The sequence below is a fragment of the Lissotriton helveticus genome, chromosome 1_2 (assembly GCF_964261635.1).
Source record: "Lissotriton helveticus chromosome 1_2, aLisHel1.1, whole genome shotgun sequence".
Classification (NCBI taxonomy): domain Eukaryota; kingdom Metazoa; phylum Chordata; class Amphibia; order Caudata; family Salamandridae; genus Lissotriton; species Lissotriton helveticus.
The window spans coordinates 325,330,258-325,344,702 of NC_136058.1; the positions used below are offsets into that span (position 1 = coordinate 325,330,258).

Below are 14,445 nucleotides of genomic sequence, written 5' to 3' on the forward strand. Positions count from 1 at the left end.
TAAATAGCATTTCAGTGTTTCCTGCGTCTTACATATATTCCACCTCTTCTCTGTGCATGCAAAGTATGTGTTTGTTTGAAGCACTTCATTTTTGTGCAACGTAGGAACTATTTAATTTCTCCTTAAAAGCTCTGCCTACTTGCAAGATGTACGAACTATCATTGCAGTTGCAAGAAGGCTGGTCTGAAGAATCAGGCCATTTGCAAACGCAAAATGGCTTTGTCTGATGTATTAAATAGAAGTTATTCGAAAGGGGTGTTTGGGTGTACCTTCCAAATACAGAATTGTAGTGGTACGTAGAAATGTTTTTCCACCATAATTTGGCCCAAAACAATCATACTTCATCACCATCTCAGTGATTGTGGTAACCAATCCTCAAATGATAAGGTGTCCCGTAAAAACCTCTTCCCCTTTAAGAATGTTTCAAAACAATCATTGTATGTAGAGGCATTGGTCCTATGTACCACTGCCTATTCAAATAAACTAACAATGAAACAAATACATCTGTTTTTTAAATGATCCAGTTTTCCTTTAATAAATAATATTAAGGACTACTTCTCCTGTTCCACAGTTTCAAGGTTGTACTTTCTGGCACAACTTAGTATGAGCCTCACATTCTTTCATGATGTACTGATATTTTGTCATTCTGATTTTACTGAAAAGCTGGGGATATAGCTCAGTGGTAGAGCATTTGACTGCAGATCAAGAGGTCCCTGGTTCAAATCCGGGTGTCCCCTCACCCTATTTTGATTCTGTTGTTTGTATTTGGGACTTCTCATCAATTCCATTTGGATCATCTTTGACAGAGTCAGTGTTCCCTTGGATATTGCACTTAAATAGCATTTCAGTGTTTCCTGCTCAAAGCCTGTGAGTAAATGCAGTTTTTAACACTCGGCTTGGTATTCCCTTTGGGAAATTTCTGAAACGTCATTGATCAATTTTACAATTCGGCTCTTCCTTTCACAGCACTAAACAAAGGGAATGGACTATGAAACCAATTGACAACTTTGTTATACTGTTTGGTGCTTTCTTGTATTGCACTGAAGAAATGGCGTATAAAACTTGGCAGCGAAGCAGTCAATCTATTTCTCATTTCACCTGTGTCTTCAGTCTTACATATATTCCACCTCTTCTCTGTGCATGCAAAGTATGTGTTTGTTTGAAGCACTTCATTTTTGTGCAACGTAGGAACTATTTAATTTCTCCTTAAAAGCTCTGCCTACGTGCAAGATGTACGAACTATCCTTGTAGTTGCAAGAAGGCTGGTCTGAAGAATCAGACCATTTGCAAACGCAAAATGGCTTTTTCTGATGTATTAAATAGAAGGTAGTCGAAAGGGGTGTTTGGGTGTAGCTTCCAAATACCGAATTGTAGTGGTACGTAGAAATGTTTTTCCACCATAATTTGGCCCAAAACAATCATACTTCATCACCATCTCAGTGATTGTGGTAACCAATCCTCAAATGATAAGGTGTCCCGTAAAAACCTCTTCCCCTTTAAGAATGTTTCAAAACAATCATTGTATGTAGAGGCATTGGTCCTATGTACAACTGCCTATTCAAATAAAATAACAATGAAACAAATAAATCTGTTTTTTAAATGATCCAGTTTTTCTTTAATAAATAATCTTAAGGACTACTTTCCCTGTTCCACAGTTTCAAGGTTGTACTTTCTGGCACAACTTAGTATTATCCTCACACTCTTTCATGATGTACTGATATTTAGTCATTCTGATTTTACTGAAAAGCTGGGGATATAGCTCAGTGGTAGAGCATTTGACTGCAGATCAAGAGGTCCCTGGTTCAAATCCTGCTGTCCCCTCACCCTATTTTGATTCTGTTGTTTGTAATTGAGACTTTCCATCAATTCCATTTGGATCATCTTTGACAGAGTCAGTGTTCCCTTGGATATTGCACTTTAATGGCATTACAGTGTTTGCTTCTCAAAACCTGTGAGTAAATGCAGTTTTTAACACTCAGCTTGGTATTCCCTTTGGGAAATTTCTGAAACATCATTGATCAATTTTGGAATTCGGCTCTTCCTTTCACAGCACTAAACAAAGGGAATGGACTATGAAACCAATTGACATCTTTGTTATACTGTTTGGTGCTTTCTTGTATTGCACTGAAGAAATGGCGTATAAAACTTTGTGGCGAAGCAGTCAATCTATTTCTCATTTCACCTGTGTCTTCAGTCTTACATATATTCCACCTCTTCTCTGTGCATGCAAAGTATATGTTTGTTTGAAGCACTTCATTTTTGTGCAACGTAGGAACCATTTAATTTCTCCTTAAAAGCTCTGCCTACTTGCAAGATGTACGAACTATTATTGCAGTTGCAAGAAGGCTGGTCTGAAGAATCAGGCCATTTGCAAACGCAAAATGGCTTTTTCTGATGTATTAAATGGAAGGTATTCGAAAGGGGTGTTTGGGTGTACCTTCCAAATACCGAATTGTAGTGGTACGTAGAAATGTTTTTCCACCATAATTTGGCCCAAAACAATCATACTTCATCACCATCTCAGTGATTGTGGTAACCAATCCTCAAATGATAAGGTTTCCCGTAAAAACCTCTTCCCCTTTAAGAATGTTTCAAAACAATCATTGTATGTAGAGGCATTGGTCCTATGTAAGACTGCCTATTCAAATAAAATAACAATGAAACAAATATCTGTTTTTTAAATGATCCAGTTTTCCTTAAATAAATACTATTAAGGACTACTTCTCCTGTTCCACAGTTTCAAGGTTGTAATTTCTGGCACAACTTAGTATGATCCTCACACTCTTTCATGATGTACTGATATTTTGTCATTCTGATTCTACTGAAAAGCTGGGTATATAGCTCAGTGGTAGAGCATTTGACTGCAGATCAAGAGGTCCCTGGTTCAAATCCGGGTGTCCTCTCACCCTATTTTGATTCTGTTGTTTGTAATTGGGACTTTTCATCAATTCCATTTGGATCATTTTTGACAGAGTCAGTGTTCCCTTGGATATTGCACTTTAATAGCATTTCAGTGTTTCCTGCTCAAAACCTGTGAGTAAATGCAGTTTTTAACACTCGGCTTGGTATTCCCTTTGGGAAATTTCTGAAACATCATTGATCAATTTTGCAATTCGGCTCTTCCTTTCACAGCACTAAACAAAGGGAATGGACTATGAAACCAATTGACAACTTTGTTATACTGTTTGGTGCTTTCTTGTATTGCACTGAAGAAATGGCGTATAAAACTTGGCAGCGAAGCAGTCAATCTATTTCTCATTTCACCTGTGTCTTCAGTCTTACATATATTCAACCTCTTCTCTGTGCATGCAAAGTATGTGTTTGTTTGAAGCACTTCATTTTTGTGCAACGTAGGAACTATTTAATTTCTCCTTAAAAGCTCTGCCTACGTGCAAGATGTACGAACTATCATTGCAGTTGCAAGAAGGCTGGTCTGAAGAATCAGGCCATTTGCAAACGCAAAATGGCTTTTTCTGATGTATTAAATGGAAGGTATTCGAAAGGAGTGTTTGGGTGTACCTTCCAAATACCGAATTGTAGTGGTACATAGAAATGTTTTTCCACCATAATTTGGCCCAAAACAATCATACTTCATCTCCATCTCAGTGATTGTGGTAACCAATCCTCAAATGATAAGGTGTCCTGTAAAAACCTTTTCCCCTTTAAGAATGTTTCAAAACAATCATTGTATGTAGAGGCATTGGTTCTATGTACCACTGCCTATTCAAATAAAATAACAATGAAACAAATAAATCTGTTTTTTAAATGATCCAGTTTTCCTTTAAAATAATAATAAGGACTACTTCTCCTGTTCCACAGTTTCAAGGTTGTACTTTCTGGCACAACTTAGTATGATCCTCACACTCTTTCATGATGTACTGATATTTTGACATTCTGATTTTACTGAAAAGCTGGGGATATAGCTCAGTGGTAGAGCATTTGACTGCAGATCAAGAGGTCCCTGGTTCAAATCCGGGTGTCCCCTCACCCTATTTTGATTCTGTTGTTTGTAATTGGGACTTCTCATCAATTCCATTTGGATCATCTTTGACAGAGTCAGTGTTTCCTTGGATATTGCACTTAAATAGCATTTCAGTGTTTCCTGCTCAAAGCCTGTGAGTAAATGCAGTTTTTAACACTTGGCTTGGTATTCCCTTTGGGAAATTTCTGAAACGTCATTGATCAATTTTGGAATTCGGCTCTTCCTTTCACAGCACTAAACAAAGGGAATGGACTATGAAACCAATTGACAACTTTGTCATACTGTTTGGTGCTTTCTTGTATTGCACTGAAGAAATGGCGTATAAAACTTGGCAGCGAACCAGTCAATCTATTTCTCATTTCACCTGTGTCTTCAGTCTTACATATATTCCACCTCTTCTCTATGCATGCAAAGTATGTGTTTGTTTGAAGCACTTCATTTTTGTGCAACGTAAGAACTATTTAATTTCTCCTTAAAAGCTATGCCTACGTGCAAGATGTACGAACTATCATTGCAGTTGCAAGAAGGCTGGTCTGAAGAATCAGGCCATTTGCAAACGCAAAATGGCTTTTTCTGATGTATTAAATGGAAGGTATTCGAAAGGGGTGTTTGGGTGTACTTTTCAAATACCGAATTGTAGTGGTACTTAGAAATGTTTTTCCACCATAATTTGGCCCAAAACAATCATACTTCATCACCATCTCCGTGATTGTGGTAACCAATTCTCAAATGATAAGGTGTCCCGTAAAAACCTCTTCCCCTTTAAGAATGTTTCAAAACAATCATTGTATGTAGAGGCATTGGTCCTATGTACCACTGCCTATTCAAATAAAATACCAATGAAACAAATACATCTGTTTTTTAAATGATCCAGTTTTCCTTTAATAAATAATATTAAGGACTACTTCTCCTGTTCCACAGTTTCAAGGTTGTACTTTCTGGCACAACTTAGTATGATCCTCACACTCTTTCATGATGTACTGATATTTTGTCATTATGATTTTACTGAAAAGCTGGGGATATAGCTCAGTGGTAGAGCATTTGACTGCAGATCAAGAGGTCCCTGGTCCAAATCCGGGTGTCCCCTTACCCTATTTTGATTTTGTTGTTTGTAATTGGGACTTTTCATTAATTCCATTTGGATCATCTTTGACAGAGTCAGTGTTCCCTTGGATATTGCACTTTAATAGCATTTCTGTGTTTCCTGCTCAAAACCTGTGAGTAAATGCAGTTTTTAACACTCTGCTTGTTATTTCCTTTGGGAAATTTCTGAAACATCATTGATCAATTTTTGAATTTGGCTCTTCCTTTCACAGCACTAAACAAATGGAAAGGGGCGACCACTCGGTCCCCCCGAACATATGGATGGGTGCCCTGAACCTCCCGGAAAAACCATTTTGGGCGAGGTGGGCGTAGCCCGGCTGGTATGCCCGAAGCGGCGTAGCCGTGGCGCGCCTTCCCCCGCCCAAGAGGGGTTGTCCTAGACACCTCAACGGAAGACGACCACGCCCCGTAGGCGTACCGGTGACGGGTACACGCCCTCCCGCAGAAGAATAAAGAAGCGGGAATCCAGAGGAGCGTCCTCTTGTTCCTCGGATCGGAAGGCTGCACCCACTCTTTGCCCGTGAGCCCTCGACGGAACAAGCAGCAATTTTGAACTTGGTAATCCTGTTTTTCTCTTTCAGTTTCGAGGGCTCACAGATTTCAGGACCTCGTGGATCGACCAAGGGCGGAAGACTCGAAACCATGCCTAGCAAGAAAGCAGGAAAGGGTTCCGAGACGGAGAGGGTGTTACGCCGGTTGTCGAACCGGATGGCTTGTATGGACCGAAAGCTCGGACAAGTCCAATCGCTCGGTAGAGGTTTAGCGGAGGTGAAGAAGCAATTGGCCGCATTGAATGACCCAGGTCAGCCGAAAAAGGTAATAGGCCCGGCCTTGCCGGGAGTCGTCCCCGGGGTAAGAGGGAAGCGGGTCAAAGAAAGGGCGGTTTCGGGGGGGGTCCCGGTCCCAGAGGTACCCCCCATCGCCCCCCTCGTACCGGCTGATAACCCGGTTCAGAAACCAGATTTAGGCCAGCCGATCCCGGTGGTGATCACCTCGGCCGAGGATGATGAAATGCCCCCAGAATTGGCCGCACAGTTGACGGCATGGCTCAAAACAAAGGGGGGGGGGCACAGTGACCCCGGGAGATCCGGCCGAAGAAGCCAGAGTATTAATAAAGCAGTTGCGGCAATCGAGAGATGTCGCAAAGGCGAGTGTTCCTCTTGTTCCCCCACAGGTGGCACCTGGAGTACCAGCAGCTGGTCAGGAAAAGACGGCGGCAGCAACGGCCGATCCGGGTAAGCTCGCATTGCCGATGGCGGGGGAGGGCTCAATACCCTCAAGGCGGGAAAAGGTTGCAGAGCACATTCCCATGGCCACGAAAGAGTTAATATGGGGAGACAAGTATGTCAACATGTTTTCATTGTTAACTGACCATCGCGAGACGGAGTACGCTAAAACGCAGAAAGATTTGTGGCACCCGAGTGTCTGGCGCGCCGAGATGGCCGAGTTCAGGGTGGACGAGACAGTGACGAACTGGGTTAAGGCCTTCTCTATATTTACCGCAGTGATGGCGGAACGTAAACCCGAGGTTATGACTGAGTTGATTTGCTATCAGAATCGCATTATGGATTTCTATTCAATGTATGAGGGGGTAGAATGGAAAGGCTATGACATGAAATTCCGTAAAGCAAAAGAATATGATGCTTCTTTGTCTTGGGATTGTTTGGACTCGGTGTCATGGCACAAGCAGCTCCTGCCAGGGGCGACAGGTACGTCCTCGCCAGGCGGGAGCGGGTCCGGATTGGTCCGCCAAAAGCCCGGTGTGCCCTTTCGAGCAGGCACAGGTGGGGGCTACCAGCCTAGAGTTGGCGGGAATGGCGGAAAAGGGGGGGTCTGTTGGGGCTTCAATAGAGGCAACTGTAACAGCCCGCAGGGGACATGCAAGTTTAAGCATGTGTGTGCCGGCTGTGGGAATTCCTTACACCCGGAAAGTGCATGTAGATCAAAAATTAGCAGGACGGGGGGTAAAGGCGGGTCTAAGCAGGAGTGAGGTAGACTTTTGTGACCGATTGCCTACACCCGTTGATCTCATGGTTATGATTCCGTGGATAAACAAATACCCTGATCATGTATCCGCTGGGGTGTTGAGGAAGGGATTCTTACATGGCTTCCACATCCCGGCGGGGGATTTTCGGGGGAACTCCTTTTGTAGAAACCAGTTATCGGTACAGCACAACCCAGGCATGGTGAAAAGAAAATAGCAAAAGAAGTCAGTTTAGGGCGAGTGGCTGGGCCCTTTCGTCGCCCGCCGGTGGCTGAGTTCATCTGTTCCCCGTTGGGGGTTGTCCCGAAGAAAGACCCAGGGGAGTTTAGACTCATACATAACCTTTCTGCTCCTAGGGGTTCCTCGGTGAATGATGCCATTGACCCAGAAGTTTGTTCAGTACAGTATGCATCGTTCGACGATGCCGTGGCCATGTTGAACGGCCTAGGCCTTGGGGCGCTGATGGCGAAATCTGAAATCTGATATCGAATCAGCGTTCCGGTTGCTTCCGGTGCGCCCGCAGGATCAGCGCCTGCTAGGTTTTGCATTTCAGGGAAGTTATTACATGGATAAATGCATGCCCATGGGTTGCTCCATTTCTTGTGCGTATTTTGAAATGTTTAGCTGTTTTTTAGAATGGGCATTCACCGAGGCTACCGGGCATAGACATGTTATGCATTATCTGGATGACTTCCTGTTCTTAGGGGCAGCCGGTGATACGAACTGCGCGCAGGCGCTGTATGATTTCTGCATCCTCATGAGTGAATTTGGAGTCCCATTGGCACCAGGTAAGACGGTTGGACCATCTACTTCACTGGAGTTTCTGGGAATTGAACTCGATTCTGTGGAGGGGTGTTTCCGATTACCGATGGAAAAAGTGGTCAAGTTTCGGGCTTCCTTGATGCAATGCCTGAGTGGGGAGAAAGTGACCCTGCACCAGTTACAACAAACAGTGGGTCAGCTTAATTTTGCCTTGAGGGTGATGCCTATGGCCCGCACCTTTTCACGCTCTATCGCGCAAGCTATGGTAGGTCTCAAAGAGGGTCACCACCATACGAGACTGTCAGGGGAGGTTCGCCAGGATATGCGTATTTGGTTGGCATTTCTGGCGGACTTCAACGGTCGAGTCGTGTGGAACTCCCCGCCAGAGTCTTCAGATGAACTAGGTCTATGGACCGACTCAGCAGGGAGCGTGGGTTTTGGCGCCATCTTAGGTAATCGATGGTCGGCACAAACATGGCCAACATGGTGGCACTTCAACGGTCTCACAGGTAACATTGGGTTCCTGGAGTGATTCCCCATCTGGGTTGCTCTGATGACATGGTCTGACGACTTCAGGGACCGCTCAGTGGTGTTTTGGTCTGATAATATGACTTGTCGAGTGCATTAACCAACAGGCAGCACGCTGCAAATTGATCTTGAGATTGTTGAAAGAAATTGTGCTGCTTTGCATGCGATTGAATGTACAGTTCAGGGCGAAACATGTGCTAGGTGTACTGAATCACGCGGCTGATGCACTCTCTCGTTCACATATGCAGGCATTCAGGGGTTATCTACCCACAGCGGACCTAGAGGCAGCACCATTCCCCGAAACAATATGGCTAATCGGTGCCCCGGATTACAAGACCTCGTGGCAGCGAGTTTAGCCCCCAGGACAAGGAAAGCATACGAAGGAGCGTTTCATTCCTATTGCACATATTTGGGTCCCACAGAGAGTCAGAACTGGGGTCAGGAGGAATCCTTCCTGGGGTACTTGGTAGCGCTGCACAGAGAGGGCCGATCAGCGGCAACGGCCAGTAGGCATAGGGCGGCCATTTCATTCATGGCCCAGGTACACGGCATAAAAGACCCTACAGGTTCCTTTTTGGTGAAAAAAGCCCTTCGCGGCTGGCAGCGCCTTGAGGGTTGCAAGCAAGATACGAGGCACCCGATTGGCTTAGACAGACTGTCTCTGCTTTTAGCAAAGCTGGATCAGACGTGTTCCTCCCATTTCGAAGCAGTTCTGTTCCGGGCAGCGTTCACATTGGCATTCCATGGGGCTATGAGGGTGAGCAAACTTGTCGCAAGGAACAAGAGAGGTATGGAGGGAGGCTTGTGCAGGGATCACATCCAAATAAGGGGTGATTCGATGGTGATCGTGATAGCCAGGTCCAAGACTGACCAGGGGGCTATGGGAAACAGTGTGGTCGTACAGCGCAAGCGCGGGTCCCCCTTCTGCCCGTTGAAGTGTGTGGAAGACTATTTGGCGCTAAGGGCGGCCGCATGGAGGGGGAGTTTGCTCCGACACAAGGATGGCACTCCACTGACGAGATTTCAGTTTCAGAGGGTGCTAGCATTGTCAATCGCTGACGCGGGCATGGACCCGTGCGATTTTGGGACCCACTCCTTTAGGATAGGGGCTGCTACTGAGGCTACAGCCAGGGGTCAGAGTGCTGAGGAAGTGAAACAATTGGGCCGTTGGTCCTCGAATTGCTTCAAGAGGTATGTGCGATTGCACATGTTGTGAGTGATCAATTGACATGCACTCACGTTTTCTGTCTTTTGTTTACTTTACAGTTTCGCGAGCCTGCCACGCTGGGCGGAATTTGAGGTCGACCCAGCACCAGGAGACCAGCGGTCAGAGGCCAGCGACTGGAGAGAGGATGGTATGGGTCGTGGGCCACTCATACGTGAGGCGCGCCGGCGACGTATTCAAGGAAGGTGACGCGATTCACGCACCTGGGGAATACGGGTTCAGAGTGGCCTTCCATGGGAAGGGTGGGATCATTTTTGACCACTTTGAATCATTTTTCGAGGGGCTTCTAGGGCGGTATAGGTCACCGCCATCTGTAGTCATAGTACACCTGGGAGGCAACGACTTGGTGACACTGGGTAGACGAGTGTTACTTGAACGAATTTTGTCGGCTGTTAGCTGGTTGGCTAAAAGAGTCCCGGGGTGTACGATTGCCTGGTCCCACATGATTCCTAGGAAGATGTGGCAGGGGGGCCTTTCGGTGTCAGCACTGAACCATTCAGTTAAACGGGTCAATAATAAAATTGGTAGATTGTTCCGTTCTGCGCAGTTGCATAACATTCCTCATGGGTGTATTCGGGGTGATCAAATTTATCTGAACGATGGGGTTCACCTGTCCAGGGAGGGGAATGACTTATTCATAGGAGACTTCGTTGCATGGCTAAGGGGTTTGAGGAAGCATGACCTGTAGGAGGAGTCGGGGGGACCGGCTAGTCGGTCAACTATCCGGTCTGTGGCGGTAAGGTCATGATCGTCGGTGAGCAGTAATTTCAAGGTCCCTAGAGTGGGGCGCCACCCACAATGGATGGGAGCGCCCGGGGGAAGACGGCCATTGGCCCCTTCCACGGGGAGGCGGCACCCACTAAGGATGGGGCGCCTATGGGGAGATGGCCATGGGCCCCTCCCAGGGGGGGAGGCGGTTAGATGCCCCTCCTACTAATTTCCCGGGGCCGGATATCCGCGACGGCGGATAGAGAGTGTGGGGATGGGGGGAGAGTCCACGCTGTCCTTCCTACAGAGACCTCATACGGGAACTCGGACGACCCTTAAGATGGCGTTGAGTACAAAGGGGGCCCCCACCACGACAAGGGAAGTTACAGTTGGCAATGAGGGTAGAGTCCTCTGCGCATGCGCCGCTCACACCGTGAGGGCGGGAGTCTGGTAGTAGGGATCTGACACCGGTTAAGACCTTGCCGTTGGCCCTTAATGCTAGGATGTACAATTTGAGTTAGAGTGTATGCATTTTCAGGATGTTAGCCAAAAGTACATGACTGCATCGAAATGTAATAAATGACAAATTGTACATAATGCATAATGATGAAACTTTTATTTAATGTTTTAAATTTTGTTTCATATTTTAATAAATACGGCCGGGAGGGTGACTCCCTCCCGCCTTCCAAAAGTTCAACTATTGTCCGACTTCCCATTCTTGGGGAAATGTGTTGGGAGGGGGTGGCGGGCATCCCAGCCATAGGGAATGGACTATGAAACCAATTGACAACTTTGTTATACTGTTTGGTGCTTTCTTGTATTGCACTGAAGAAATGGCGTATAAAACTTGGCAGCGAAGCAGTCAATCTATTTCTTATTTCACCTGTGTCTTCAGTCTTACATATATTCCACCTCTTCTCTGTGAATGCAAAGTATGTGTTTGTTTGAAGCACTTCATTTTTGTGCAACGTAGGAACTATTTAATTTCTCCTTAAAAGCTCTGCCTACTTGCAAGATGTACGAACTATCATTGCAGTTGCAAGAAGGCTGGTCTGAAGAATCAGGCCATTTGCAAACTTAAAATGGCTTTTTCTGATGTATTAAATGGAAGGTATTCGAAAGGGGTGTTTGGGTGTACCTTCCAAATACCGAATTGTAGTGGTACGTAGAAATGTTTTTCCACCATAATTTGGCCCAAAACAATCATACTTCATCACCATCTCAGTGATTGTGGTAACCAATCCTCAAATGATAAGGTGTCCCGTAAAAACCTCTTCCCCTTTAAGAATGTTTCAAAACAATCATTGTATGTAGAGGCATTGGTCCTATGTACGACTGCCTATTCAAATAAAATAACAATGAAACAAATATCTGTTTTTTAAATGATCCAGTTTTCCTTTAATAAATAATATTAAGGACTACTTCTCCTGTTCCACAGTTTCAAGGTTGTACTTTCTGGCACAACTTAGTATGATCCTCACACTCTTTCATGATGTACTGATATTTTGTCATTCTGATTTTACTGAAAAGCTGGGGATATAGCTCAGTTGTAGAGCATTTGACTGCAGATCAAGAGGTCCCTGGTTCGAATCCGGGTGTCCCCTCACCCTATTTTGATACTGTTGTTTGTAGTTGGGACTTTTCATCAATTCCATTTGGATCATCTTTGACAGAGTCAGTGTTCCCTTAGATATTGCACTTTAATAGCATTTCAGTGTTTCCTGCTCAAAACCTGTGAGTAAAGGCAGTTTTTAACACTCGGCTTGGTATTCCCTTTGGGAAATTTCTGTAACATCATTGATCAATTTTGGAATTCGGCTCTTCCTTTCACAGCACTAAACAAAGGGAATGGACTATGAAACCAATTGACAACTTTGTTATACTGTTTGGTGCTTTCTTGTATTGCACTGAAGAAATGGCGTATAAAACTTGGCAGCGAAGCAGTCAATCTATTTCTCATTTCACCTGTGTCTTCAGTCTTACATATATTCCACCTCTTCTCTGTGCATGCAAAGTATGTGTTTGTTTGAAGCACTTCATTTTTGTGCAACGTAGGACCTATTTAATTTCTCCTTAAAAGCTCTGCCTACGTGCAAGATGTACGAACTATCATTGCAGTTGCAAGAAGGCTGGTCTGAAGAATCAGGCCATTTGTAAACGCAAAATGGCTTTTTCTGATGTATTAAATGGAAGGTATTTGAAAGGGGTGTTTGGGTGTACCTTCAAAATACCGAATTTTAGTGGTACGTAGAAATGTTTTTCCACCATAATTTGGCCCAAAACAATCATACTCCATCACCATCTCCGTGATTGTGGTAACCAATCCTCAAATGATAAGGTGTCCCGTAAAAACCTCTTCCCCTTTATGAATGTTTCAAAACAATCATTGTATGTAGAGGCATTGGTCCTATGTACCACTGCCTATTCAAATAAAATAACAATGAAACAAATAAATCTGTTTTTTAAATGATCCAGTTTTCCTTTAATAAATAATGTTAAGGACTACTTCTCCTGTTCCACAGTTTCAAGGTTGTACTTTCTGGCACAACTTAGTATGATCCTCACACTCTTTCAATATGTACTGATATTTTGTCATTCTGATTTTACTGAAAATCTGGGGATATAGCTCAGTGGTAGAGCATTTGACTGCAGATCAAGAGGTCCCTGGTTCAAATCCGGTTGTCCCCTTACCCTATTTTGATTCTGTTGTTTGTAATTTGGACTTTTCATCAATTCCATTTGGATCATCTTTGACAGAGTCAGTGTTCCCTTGGATATTGCACTTTAATAGCATTTCAGTGTTTCCTGCTCAAAGCCTGTGAGTAAATGCAGTTTTTAACACTCGGCTTGGTATTCCCTTTGGGAAATTTCTGAAACATCATTGATCAATTTTGGAATTAGGCTCTTCCTTTCACAGCACTAAACAAAGGGAATGGACTATGAAACCAATTGACAACTTTGTTATACTGTTTGGTGCTTTCTTGTATTGCACTGAAGAAATGGCGTATAAAACTTGGCAGCGAAGCAGTCAATCTATTTCTCATTTCACCTGTGTCTTCAGTCTTACATATATTCCACCTCTTCTCTGTGCATGCAAAGTATGTGTTTGTTTGAAGCACTTCATTTTTGTGCAACGTAGGAACTATTTAATTTCTCCTTAAAAGCTCTGCCTACGTGCAAGATGTACGAACTATCATTGCAGTTGCAAGAAGGCTGGTCTGAAGAATCAGGCCATTTGCAAACACAAAATGGCTTTTTCTGATGTATTAAATGGAAGGTATTCGAAAGGGGTGTTTGGGTGTACCTTCCAAATACCGAATTGTAGTAGTACGTAGAAATGTTTTTTCACCATAATTTGGCCCAAAACAATCATACTCCATCACCATCTCAGTGATTGTGGTAACCAATCCTCAAATGATAAGGTGTCCTGTAAAAACCTCTTCCCCTTTAAGAATGTTTCAAAACAATCATTGTATGTAGAGGCATTGGTCCTATGTTCCACTGCCTATTCAAATAAAATAACAATGAAACAAATATCTGTTTTTTAAATGATCCAGTTTTCCTTTAATAAATAATATTAAGGACTATTTCTCCTGTTCCACAGTTTCAAGGTTGTACTTTCCGGAACAACTTAGTATGATCCACTCACTCTTTCATGATGTACTGATATTTTGTAATTCTGATTTTACTGTAAAGCTGGGGATACAGCTCAGTGGTAGAGCATTTGACTGCAGATCAAGAGGTCCCTGGTTCAAATCCGGGTGTCCCCTCACCCTATTTTGATTCTGTTGTTTGTAATTGGGACTTTTCATCAATTCCATTTGGATCATCTTTGACAGAGTCAGTGTTCCCTTGGATATTGCACTTTAATAGCATTTCAGTGTTTCCTGCTGAAATCCTGTGAGTAAATGCAGTTTTTAACACTTGGCTTGGTATTCCCTTTGGGAAATTTCTGAAACATCATTGATCAATTTTGGAATTCGGCTCTTCCTTTCACAGCACTAAACAAAGGGAATGGACTATGAAACCAATTGACAACTTTGTTATACTGTTTGGTGCTTTCTTGTATTGCACTGAAGAAATGGCGTATAAAACTTGACAGCGAAGCAGTCAATCTATTTCTCATTTCACCTGTGTCTTCAGTCTTACATA

At 43.8% G+C, this 14,445-nt stretch overlaps 4 non-coding genes across 4 annotated transcripts; all 4 read left to right on the forward strand.

The window, feature by feature from the left end:
* The first annotated feature begins 665 nt into the window (after positions 1–665).
* Positions 666–737, forward strand: TRNAC-GCA (transfer RNA cysteine (anticodon GCA)). Its single transcript has one exon. It is a non-coding gene; the product is annotated as a tRNA-Cys (tRNA).
* Positions 738–3,913: 3,176 nt separating this feature from the next.
* Positions 3,914–3,985, forward strand: TRNAC-GCA (transfer RNA cysteine (anticodon GCA)). Its single transcript has one exon. It is a non-coding gene; the product is annotated as a tRNA-Cys (tRNA).
* A 1,012-nt stretch (positions 3,986–4,997) lies between these two features.
* Positions 4,998–5,069, forward strand: TRNAC-GCA (transfer RNA cysteine (anticodon GCA)). Its single transcript has one exon. It is a non-coding gene; the product is annotated as a tRNA-Cys (tRNA).
* Positions 5,070–12,909: 7,840 nt separating this feature from the next.
* Positions 12,910–12,981, forward strand: TRNAC-GCA (transfer RNA cysteine (anticodon GCA)). Its single transcript has one exon. It is a non-coding gene; the product is annotated as a tRNA-Cys (tRNA).
* The last annotated feature ends 1,464 nt before the right edge of the window (positions 12,982–14,445 follow it).